The sequence below is a fragment of the Schistocerca gregaria genome, chromosome 3 (genome assembly GCF_023897955.1).
Source record: "Schistocerca gregaria isolate iqSchGreg1 chromosome 3, iqSchGreg1.2, whole genome shotgun sequence".
Classification (NCBI taxonomy): Eukaryota; Metazoa; Arthropoda; class Insecta; order Orthoptera; family Acrididae; genus Schistocerca; species Schistocerca gregaria.
Window position 1 is genome coordinate 601659999 of NC_064922.1, and position 12677 is coordinate 601672675.

A 12677-nucleotide genomic window follows, 5' to 3' on the forward strand; every position below is an offset into this window, starting at 1 on the left:
GTTGAAGCACAGTAAACACAAATCACACAGAAATTTCAAATTTTTGTATTTTCAGATCTGACTCAAGGCTAGAACAGCTAAACTTAAATATAACAACAATGTGAATTATTTCCATTATAAATGTAAAGGAGATTGACATGTTTCTGTTTCTTAAATTTTGTGTTTTTTAATAGACAGACTTGGTATTTTTCATCAGATGAATAAAAACAAATAGAGATATTAATTTTAGTCTCAGTTTCTGTAATATTGTGAACCGCTACAGGAAATTCACGATATTGTCTTCTTTACTGGGATCCTTCCTCTAATACATATGAGTTTTGTTTGCAAGGAAGCGTAAAGCTCCACCTCGCTGCTCCTGGTATGCATGGATGTCAGATGCACCATGTGTCTCCCATCCCCAAGATGCATCTAGTCTTCTAACTGTGGCATCATTGACGAAATATTTTGTGGCTCCTGCAGACTGCCTTACCGCAGAAACGAATATTCAGCACATATTGTAATGTGCCTCTTACTCAGTGACTTGTCCCCAGAGCGAATGGTAGTCATCATTCTCAAGTCAGCTTCATCTAAGGGTATATCCATATAAGGAAACATGAAGTTTTACTTAGCTGATTATTTTGATGTTGGCATTGCTATCCTCTATGCAGACATGAAAACGTCCTCAGCTTTTTGCTAGTACAGAAAAAATTAACTGATCAATCGATTGTGAAAATTGCACAATTCTCTAAATTTTTTAAAGAAGTAAAGTATCTCAACTTTCAAACCTTTTACTGTGCAACAATTTACATATTACTGCAGCATCTGCGATTTGCTTCCCCACTAAACGATTTAGCTTCCATTTTCAATCACTTCCAGCAAAACCTCCATATAATGAAGAACAGAGAAAATATGAAAAACAATGAGTTTACACCTTTGTCAGAGACATTCGCTGGTATATATCTAGTAAAATTAATACAACTGAATTTAAAATTTGTAGATAGAAATATGTAGAAGTAGTAGACATGTACGTGCAAAGAATGTGCAGTTTCCACGACTTGAAGAGATAGCAATTCTAACTGTAATAAGACTTCTAAAGAAGTATTGGAAGGCATAAAATTTAGGTACTACGCAGACTTTAAAGTGTATCGCTTTGATCATTGTTCTGGAATGATGACCCTACTATTGTAAAGTATACTTTCGCAGCACGACCAGTGAAATTGAAGTCTTCAGCACTCTATCCAGGTAGAGACACTGTACTAGCGAAGATAAACTGTGTACTATCTTGCATGAGCAACTACGAGATTGCAGAGTATACACTGACGTGCTTCACCACAAACTCTTACAATATCCATACTTGTAATCAAAAGAACATCAGACGCCGGGTTCATGTACTCCGTCATCTGGTCTGTCAGTTGCAATGTTTGTGTATAGCGCTCGCACTTCGCGATGTCAAGAAATGTGCACGTCATTGTCATCCTCGTAAAACATCAATGGCATCGCTGGCAATGAAATCTAGTGGACACAATCATAACACGTAGACCATTAGCAGTATCTGTTGTCAACCTAGTGCGACCATTATGGTCGACGATGCTGAAGTGTTACATGGTCTTTTTCGTAAAAGTAGCGAACAGATTCTTTCACTTGGAACTGCCCAGTACCGCAACAGAAACCATTTTTTTCATAAGACCACAAAGATCCAGTCTGCTACCCCACATGCTATCGACAATGTCATTCGTTAATTGAAAGGGTACCCATGAAGTACACACGTCAAAAAATTTGCATCACCATGGTTCACAGAACTCCTGAAAATAGACGTTGACTGTAGATATTGTATCACAGACACAGTCCCTTTGACTGTTCAGAGATGTCACTAAACCCGACCAAAGATGTAAACAACAATGCATGAGCAGTGCCTATTAGACGGATTGGGGTCTGGCAGCCAATCATTTCTAGTCATTCCACCAGGAAGGAGGTGCACGGCTCGTGTCGTCTGTGGTTCAACGATGCCTAGACGGTCAATACCGCAGTTGGATCGCGTCCACATAGTTACTCTGTGCCAGGAATGGCTCTCAAAAAGGGAAGAGTCCAGGCGTCTCGGAGTAAAGCAAAGCAATGTTGTTCGCTCATGGAGAAAATACAGAGAGACAGGAACTGTCGATGACATGTCACGCTCATGCAGCCCAAGTACTGCTAATGCAGTGGATGACCGCTACCTAAGGATTATGACTCGGAGGAACCCTGGCAGTATCTCCACCACGTAGAATAATGCTTATCGTGTAGCCAAAGGACGTCGTGTTACGACTCAAACTGCGCAATAGGCTGCACGATGCGCACCTTCACTTCCGACGTCCATGGCGAGGTCAATCTTTGCAACCACGACACCGTGCGGTGCGGTACAAATGGGTCCAACAACATGGCGAATGGACTTTTCAGAATTTGCATCACGTTCTCTTCCCCGATGAGTGCCGCATATGCCTTCACCAGACAATGATTTTTGGAGACAACTCAGTCAGGCTGAACGCTTTAGACACACTGTCCAGCGAGTTCTGCGAGGTGGAGCTTCCCTGCTGTTTACGAGTGGCATTATGTGGTGCCGACATACGCCGCTGGTGGTCATGGAACGGCCAGTAACGACTGTACGATACGTGAATGCCGTCCTCCGACCAATAGTGCAACCATATCGGCAGCTTATTGGCCAGGCGTTCGTCTTAATGGACGACAATTTTCTCCCCCATCGTTCACATCTTGTAAATAACTTCCTTCAGGATAACAACATCACTCGACTTGAGTGGCCACCATGTACTCAAGACACGAACCCTATCGAACAAGCCTGGGATAGGTTGAAAAGGGCTGTTTATGTTCGACGTTACCTACCAACCACTCTGAGGGTTCTACGCCTAACTGCCGTTGAGGAGTGGGACAATCTGGACCAACAGTGCCTTGATGAACTTGTGGATAGTATGCCACGACAAATACAGGCATGCATAGATGCAAGAGAACGTGCTACTGGCTATTAGAGGTACCGGTGTTTACAGCAATGTGGACCACCACCTCTTATGGTCTCGCAGTGTGGTGGTACAAAATGCAATGTGCGGTTTCCATGAGCAATAAATAGGGTTTAAATTATGTTTATGATGATCGCTATTCCAATTTTCTGTGCAGGTTCCGGAACTTCATAACAGAGGTGATGCAAAACGTTTTTGATGTGTGTATAGGTGATCGTAGGACAATAAAACTGCGCAGACGCATGTAAGGACACGCTAAATAGACGTAGCGAATAAACGTTTGAAAGGGACATTTTTCAAATTCCACACGAAAAGGTAACATTTGTTAACTGAGTACAATGTGTTCGTCTTACCTTATAAATGTTGCTTAGTGGGACGGCCATCTGCATCTACGTCAGCCTGGAATCGCCCTAGAGATACTGTTTCACTCTTGCTCGCTGCACTTTTCGAACGGTGGTCCATGAACAGCTGTTGTGACACAACCCGTGCCATGCTTCAAGATCGCACAATGCATCCAGCATTCTCAGCCATGGCAAAAATAATTTCTTCAACCACTTGTGATACAATCGGCCGTCGGACTCTCACACCAGCAATTTCCAAATCGCAAGTTAAATAAAACTTCCGAGTCAAGTTCTTCTACAACGCCATTCCTTTAGCCACTCCATACTCCTTTAAGGCGTTAATAGAAGGGAAAATCAGTACCTCTATTGGTGTTGTTTTGATAACACAGCTCTATGAGTAAAGGCCTGTTCGTCTTATCTACACCGATGTTGACTGTCTGCAACTGTAATGCACACTGATACAAATGTTTCAACCCTACGTAGCCGTAATAGTACCAGTCCCTAACGGCAAGTAGTGACAGTAACACTAATAACAACGCAAGTCTTGCAGTGCACTGTCTGAATTTAATTCCTATAAAGTTGGGTACTCAAGTGGTAAACAGTTTTTCCTCTAGGCTGTCTCATGTAACGGAAGTTTAATAATAAAAAAATTGTAAATTTGTGATAAGGTCTTCTGGGACCAAACTACTGAGGTCATCAGTCCCTAAGCTTACGCACTACTTTAACTTAAACTAGCTTACTCTAAGGACGACACACACACCAATGCCCGAGGGAGGACTCGAACCTCCGACGGGGGAAGCCACCCCGACCGCGACAAGATGCCTTGGACCGCGCGGCCACCAAGTCCGGCTTTAATTACAGTAATCCTGTATATCGATAACATGAAAACATTTGACATGGCTAAGAGGGAGGCTACAGAGCACTAAGCTGCTAGTTCTGCGGTCACGACACGGTGTTTCTCAGTCCAGCAATAATAAATGTAAAAATTAGTGCTCTCCTTGCTGCTTTATGAGAAAGGTGATTAGAAATTACGTCTGGCTCCACGAATTACCAACGAAGTATCCTCAAACTGATCTCGTGAAAATTAATAACACCTTCAAATCAACATCCATCATCAAACTTGAAAACGGAGCGCTCATCACAGCAATTCCTCTTGGGACGGAGACTCACAAAACTGGCTGTGGGAGCTGAAACAATACGAAGGACTTCAGACTTCCGCAGAAAATCGTAGAGAAGCGCCGTGGTGAAGTATACTTATGGCTCTTACGGAGCATTCATCAAGCTAGAGAGGCAGGTCGACCTGTGGATATTCGAATCTGAGTCGACGTCGTCTTGCCGGAATTGTATTTTTTCCCCGTCACGTAAGAAAGAAATAAAAATGGACGAGTTGTGTGAAGGTTGATACGCAGTTCCATGAACCATCATACAACTACAAGAGATGTTACCAGATCTGTGCAGCTGCTCACTACTGTAAACTGACCACGTTAGAGAGGATATTGCACCATCGGTGAAGTCGAGAAAACGTAAAGTTGCATTCATGGTGCGCCTCAGGAAATTGCGTACATCGCCCAAACACTCAGTGTGCCTCGAATGGTCATTAAAAGATTATACAGGTTGCGCAGAATAGTTTTGTCGCAAGAAAAGTTGTCAACACAGAACGTTACATGCCTTACATGCCGAATGGCTATATTGAACAACGTTATTTGAACATTCAGCCGCTATCGTGGGAAACAAAACATTGAAGATTTGCCTCCTAGTGGTCGCCTGTGATGAACGGCATCAGATGATGACCGCTGCCTGCAAATTATAAAGGAGAGGTAATCCGAAAAGAACTAACAAATAGCTAGCTGCATTCTCGAAGACACTTGGGACGTTTATGTCGATTCAACCAGTACACATACGTAATCAAGTTGGCATCTTCGATCCCACAACAGTAGAAACCGTGGTGAAAGGAAAAGCTGGGCAAGGGAACTGTTGGAAAGTAGTCTCAATCGATGAGGCAGGGTTTTGTTCACCAACAATCAGGATTAGTTTTACACCTAATGTCTGTCATAGAAACAGTGGAGCCGGCCAGGAATTAATGCATCTTACGGGAGTGGAATAGCAGAGATTGAGCAGGGAAGTGTGAAAGATATATTTGTGTCGGTATTACGTATAGAAAAGGACTATTCGCATAGTTAGCGATGGTATTTTAAAAGTTTTAAGCGTAGAGGTGCGAGCCTTCAACCTATTGTTCAGCACAACATTTCGATAATGTACTCGCATACCACGCCCATTTCGTGAATGCACTCGTTCGAGATGTGTAGTCAATCGTATGAAGTGTTAGGGGTTTTTCGCGGACATGAATCCGACTAATCATGTTTGGCACTAGTTGAAACTTTAAGTGCGTCGTAGAAGGAGTCTTTCTCAAGCACAGCATTAATAAAAAGATCTACCTCTAAGAGTGGAATAGAGGTGAACATCAACGATTCGATCATGCATACACACTAAAGAAAATTCGAACAATATATCTGTTTTGTTTATCATGAAGTAGAATGTTAATTTTGGGGTTCATAAGGTTGTATGTCATTCCCTTCTCCCTTGTAGTCTCAGTACAAACATGTTCGCAGATATTCAGAAGACAAGAGTATTTTAGAATAGTATAACTGCAACACATTGTGATATCCATAGTAGGAGAATAACTCAACAGAAAGAAAATTCCATATAAAGTAATTTTCACCCCAGCTGATTTAGTTCATCGTCGCTTGTAGATAAAAGGGTTATCCGGCACTGATATGTACGCTGCGTGATCAAAAGTATCTGTCTGCTCTGGTTAAGGTGGGAGTGACCTCTAGATTTCACGAGAGGCGTAGTGTGCTGTCAGTGGAACAGCAGTAACAGCTGAATGTGTAAGTCAGCAGATATCAGTCACTTCGAACGTGGGTTAATTGGATGTCACCTGAGTAACAAATCCATCAGCGATATTGCAGCCCTTCCAAAGGTGTCTAAGTTGAACGATAGTGATGTGACTGTGAACCGCTAATGAAAAGGAACCACATCTAAACCAAGACCAGACAGTTGTTCTGACGGACAGGAACCGTCGAGTACTGTGGAAAGTAGTTGCAAAAAGTCACCCGAAAGCAGTCACTCATGAGTCTAAAGTGCTCCCAGCAGTCCACCTGGCACAGTGACTTTACGCAGGGAGTCGAGAAGAATGGGGCACAGTGGTCGAGCAGATTCTCCTACGCCACAAATTTTTGTAGTGAACACTCAGCGACGCCTGAGGACGCATAAAAACGGCACTACTGGACGGTTGAAACGTCCCCTTTGAGCAATTATACATGACTGTGCTTGAACTGACACACAATATTGTTGGCGCAACGCAATCTGACTTTCAAAAATCCCTACAAAAGATGGCCCTGACTAACATTCAAATATACCTTTCACAAATCACTTACCTCACAAAAAACTTCGTTACTCGAACTACTGCAATACAGCGAGCGCCACTACTGCCAGCTAAATAAAAGATTCAAATTACTGAAGGCACTAACTACTGACAGGCATAGTTAGCAAATGAAAGATTTTAATAGAGAACAAACAATGTATTTATCTTAATAGTCATAATATATATAGCAGTTCATGACATCCATTCTTACAAATTTCAAAACTCCGCCATTTCTCTCCCCACATCCACCACTGCTGGCCTCTCACCTCCAACTGCGCAACTAGTGGTGGCAGGAAATCGCGTGTCTGTTAGAAATCACAGTGATTGAGAAGTCACAGATATCACAGTAACAACTTTACAAAATCTAACTGCGATTTCAGTCACAGTTAGCAGTCGCAAGTAGCATTTCACAATAAACGCCGTGAGCCATCTGTTGGCCGAATTCCATACTGCTTTCTGTGATTTCAGTGACAAATCGCAACTAAGAGTCGCAAGTAGCAACTAAAAAGCGAAGTTAGCAGTGCCATCTGTTGGCCAAAGTTTGTACTACGGTCATCTCTGCGACACGCTATCGAGTCTAACTGCGATTTCTGTGACAAGTCGCAACTAAGAGTCGCAAGTAGCAACTAAAAAGCGCAGTTAGCAGTGCTATCTGTTGAGCAAAGCTCATACTACGCTATTCGCTACCGAGTCAAACTGTGATTTCCCTGACAAATCGGAACTAAGAGTCACAAGTAGCAACTAAAAAGCGCAGTTAACATTCTTTTCCTAGTGCCATCTGTTGAATGACGTTCGTACTTCGTTATAAGAGCCTTGTGCCTCACGAGATCGGTGTGCCGAGTGTGCGTACGAAGGACTTATTACATTAGTGGTGCAAGTCCATTCTTGTTCATTTAGAGATACGGAGTCGTAAAGTTAAATGAGCGCTGAAAAATCTGCAGTTGAGACACCAGAAATATTGAAGCATATGGATTATTGCTAGAAATGAACCTTTATTAATGTTTGTTTGGGTCATTAATTTCAGAAGCATTATAGACAGAAAAGTGGAGGTAATGGACTTGTACCACTATTGAAATAAGCCCTTCACATTATATGACCACATGCACATTCAGCATCAGTTATGATTGGTCAAACACAGCTGTGACTCTGAATGTATTATATTAATAAGAAGGAACATTGCCTTTTTCTCCTGAAAATATCAAGTAACGTAACAAATGTGATTCTGCTTCCAATATGACAATTTTGGTTAATACTCCACATGTCTACAGGACTTTGCAATGTTAACACAGAAGAACTCAGACATCTGTATAAGTGTAGTGAAAGAAAAACTGCATTATTGAGTCATATGAATGCCTCACTTTTATTCCGGCACAGTTCAAGACTCGGGATAAAAGTTTTGCCCCTGGTGTTCTACATGGCAACTTCACACACACGAACTTTTTGGCGACCCTACAACCACCTACATAAGTAAGCTTTTCCTGTGTTACTTTCAAGTACTGCACTTAAGGTATTCCTGATTTAACTGGAAGATCTGTACTTCCCACTTTCATATCAACAGCCTCAAAATGCATATTCTATACCTCGGGCTATGTTACAGGTCAGTGTCACACCAAGATTGTGGAGGGGAGGGGGGGGGGGGGGGGTCGGCATATCACTCTTCAACTAGTGTTTACCAGTAAATATGTGGCAGAAAATTACGGGTATAGGACGGCTTAAACATGTGGAAAATGAGATTTTCATTATTCAATCACTGTTTTTAACATTTATTATTCCTTTAAAATCGCATAACAACTTCAATAAAGCACAGTTTTATCACTCATTTGCACACTTATTTCACAATTATGTCACTTTTAAACTGCAAATCCTCTAAGAGCTGTCTTGAATCTTCACGAGTCTTTCTCAATAGCCTTGATGTGGATAGATACGTACAGCAACCAGTAATCAAGAGTCAGAACTGTGTCTGCAAAATCACAAGGATTATTAAACAATTTTTGCTGTCACTAATTGCAAGCAATATAATTGGCAGAGTAGATTGCTAATATTTGCTGCAATGAAAGCCACTCAATGAGGTATATTTCACATTTGCAAGAACGATCTCACTGAAGTAATTAAGTGCATCGGAACACTTAGAAACTAACCTCTCGTCTGAGGAAAATGGTCTAAAGAGGCAGTGGTTATTTCTCCAGATCTGTTGACAATGATATTTTGAGTTATCAATTTACTGAGTGACTGAAATGTAGCTCGGGTACCTGTGAACATAACAATATGTTAGAATTCATTTTCTAAACACGAACTATTACGCTACTATATGGCTACTTACATATTAATTACACTATTAATATTTTCACATTTGTTTCTTTAATACATAATTAAAGCCAACAGAAGAACAAACGTAAAACTTACTTACCAATGACAGATTTGTTGAGATGCAATTTTCTGTGTGGGCAGATGTAATTTTTTCATAAGGTGGTAAGTCGCAGAAGTCACAGAAATCGCAGAAGCAGCAGAAGTCACAGAAATCGCAGAAGTAGCAAAAATCGCAGAAGTAGCAGAAGTCACAAAAATCGCAGAAGTAGCAGAAGTCACAGAAATCGCGGAAGTATCAGAAATCGCAGAAATAGCAGTGGCGGAGGGATACGCGACCTACGTTCCTTAACTGCGACTCTTAACTGCGACTAATCACAGATAAGAATAGCAGATACTGAAAAGTAGCATTCACAGAAATCACTGATATCGGAAAATCGCAGTTTAGCCCATCAGTATGCGCAACGCTACGCGCTGTTAACTTCCAACTGCCCAACACTACAATGGCAGACAACAATGCAAACTAGCCACAGACTGCAGACAGCATAGCCAGTGATTTTCATACAGAGCGCTACGTGGTGTTACCAATATAAGAACCTCTAAACAGCCTACTTAAACGGTACACGACTAGAAGCGAGTGATTTGCAAGTATGAATCACGCTATAACTAGTGGGAAGCCGATGGAAGGGTTTGGTATAGGGAATGTCTGGAGTACGGTCTCTATCATCGTATGTAGTGCCAGCTATGAAGTACAGAGAACGGGATGTTACGATTTTGGGATGTTTTTCGTGGTCAGACTGTGGTCCCATTACTGAACTTAGGAAAACGCTGCAGTATATGAATACATTGTACAGTACAGTGCACTGCGTACTGTAGAGCAGATCTTCCCAACCTTTTTAGCTGGCGGACCCCTTCTTCAGTCGAAAATCCATGTCGGGCCCCTAGTCAAGAGCGCAATAACTTTAAATTCCATAGCGAAACTCATGGGAAGTGAAAGCTTCTCAATGCAAGTGTCATGTTCCCAATGACCCCCCCCCCTAAGTATCAATAGCCTTTGATTTATAGATGAATGAATTCCTACTGTATCCAGGCACTTACTAGTGGATTTACTACCATTGTTCAACATACTATAGCCTGATTAAAATTACTTGGTAATTGAAATTTCACACGATGGAGCTGCCATCCTCCAAGAGCAATCAGCGTCAGTCCAAACTGTCCGCTGTTGACAAACTGCCTCTTATGGTCTGTTCACTTCCACTGTTTGGCTACTGTTGTGTAAGGAGCATGCATATTTCGCAACAGTCCTTTGTGTGTGTGGTTTTTCGTGAAATCCGAAGAAAAACGTTCAGATGTATGTAAAGTACTCCTTTGGTCGACCTCCATCATCATTCGTTTCAACTGGAAACTTCCCTTGTTGTGAAGGCCGAGGAGAAATTGCACCCAACTTCAATGATCCAGACTTCAGTCACCAATCCATGTTAGAAGTTATAAATTGGTCAAAAATCGACTTATGGAATAGATAGTGCACTGACAAAGCACGTTTAATATTTAATTATGCTTAGGGCCACTTACGTATGCTGTGATTAATCGACAAAGCTCGGTCCGCGCATGCGTAAAAGGTTTCAGCGCATCTACCGCCGTGAGCCAGCGCACAAACGACCCCCGTATTGTTGCGAAACATTCGGTCAGAGAAGCCGCATTCTCCGGCACTATACTGTGTATACGTTCTCACTTAGGAACCGCAAAAGCAGCTTGGGAATACTACCGGAAGTAAAAGTACACATGTTTTTCACACAAAAAGAATAGTGATGAATTTAATTTTCACATTTTTATTCAATAATTTTACCCATTATTTTACACGATTTGGTGAAAGGTGACCGCGGACCCCTTAGAAAGAGCCGGCGGACCCCTAAAGGGGTTGGGAAGCCCTAGTGTAGAGGAACGTTCGAGAGACATTTAATGTTTGTGTCAGCACGATAGTGCACTCTGTCATAAAGCAGTATCTGTAAAATAACTGTTTGTGGACGATAAAATTCCAGAAACGCACTGCCCTATCCAGAGCTCCGACCAGATCTCAATGGAACACTTTTGGATGATTCAGAATGTCGTCTTCGCTCCTGACCACTGTGACCAACGCGACCTCCTCAGCCGGTTTCGACTCGTGGCAAAGACTCATTCCTTTACAGATACACAGACGTGTCATTGAAAGTCTCCCAGCAGAGATGAAGATGTTATGACGGCGAACAGGTAACAAAGCGCGCAGTATGGTTCACTAATAAGTGTCCGTATTTTGATCAGACAGAGTGGGATGATGCAATTAAAATAGACGTGCTTTCAAATGATTCAAATGGCTCTGAGCACTATGGGACTTAACATTTGAGGTCATCAGTCCCTTAGAACTTCGTAAACCTAACTAACCTCACGACATCACATACATCCATGCCAGACGCAGGATTCGAACCTGCGACTGTAGCGGTCGCGCGGTTCCAGACTGAGCGCCTAGAACCGCTCGGCCACACCGGCCGGCATAGGTGTGGGTTTTGCAAAGAAGCTGCAGCAGTTGTATAGATAATTAGAGAACGATGTTTATTTTAAGCAATCTCGACATATTGCGAGCAATACATAACACCGTTTGCATGAGCAGCTGTTTGTGACGGAGAGCTGGTGCCCCGGCGGAACGCAACAGCAGATGAGGCCGCATTGATCCTGTGTACTTGTGGCGGCCTCACGGCTTATAACGTCGCCCCCGCATTCTTTCCCCTTTATTGCTCGTAAAGCGTTTAAAGCGGACATCTCTTTACGCAGACGGCTTTACGATGCCTAAGTCTGGTGTTACCACTAACGGCAACGCTCAGTACTGGGCGGTCTCTTTTTTATCAGTCAATTAACGGACAGTGCAGAGAAGAACCAGATATACGACATACGTCTTACTGAAAATGTTGGCGAGCAGTTTCCGACGGATGTGATCCTTGTGAACTGAAAAATTCAATATAGTTTTAAAATGGGTATGGGGCAGCAGACTGTGTTTTAAACCGTGAAACAGTAGGACAACGAGCCATCACGTCAATGCCGTGTAACACCACCTCGTAGCTTGATACTGGCCGTAAGTGGAAAAAGAGAGTGCACGAATTTCTTCAGGTATACCACATCCAGTTGAAGACGCTGATGCGTGACCAGATCGTGCAGGACTACCACAAAGCAGAGATCTTCATTGGCACGTTTTACATGCTATTAAAGTGAGTCCCATACCTTTCCTGCGAGGTTAGCAACGTCTGGTATTGCGAGCCAGTGGAGGTGTGACTGGGCGCTGGAGTGTTCGTCAAACCGTGAACGAATACGTACAGCTTTCTGATCGCAGCAGAAGTGTCTACAGTTCTGACCACGGCAGAAGTGTCCACAGCATACTCGTAATGATGTTGTAGATGAGAGGGTAACGTTTGTATTGTGGTAATGTTGGAAAAGGTATCCCGGTTCATATTCGTGGCATGACCTGACAGTCCCGTAAGCGGCCTTCTACGAACAGCGGACAATTTGAAAGCCACCTTAGCGAACATTATGGTGGTCAAGTTACGTGGGTTTGGTTATAGCACACCCACCTTCCAGTTATGCCACAATCATAATGTC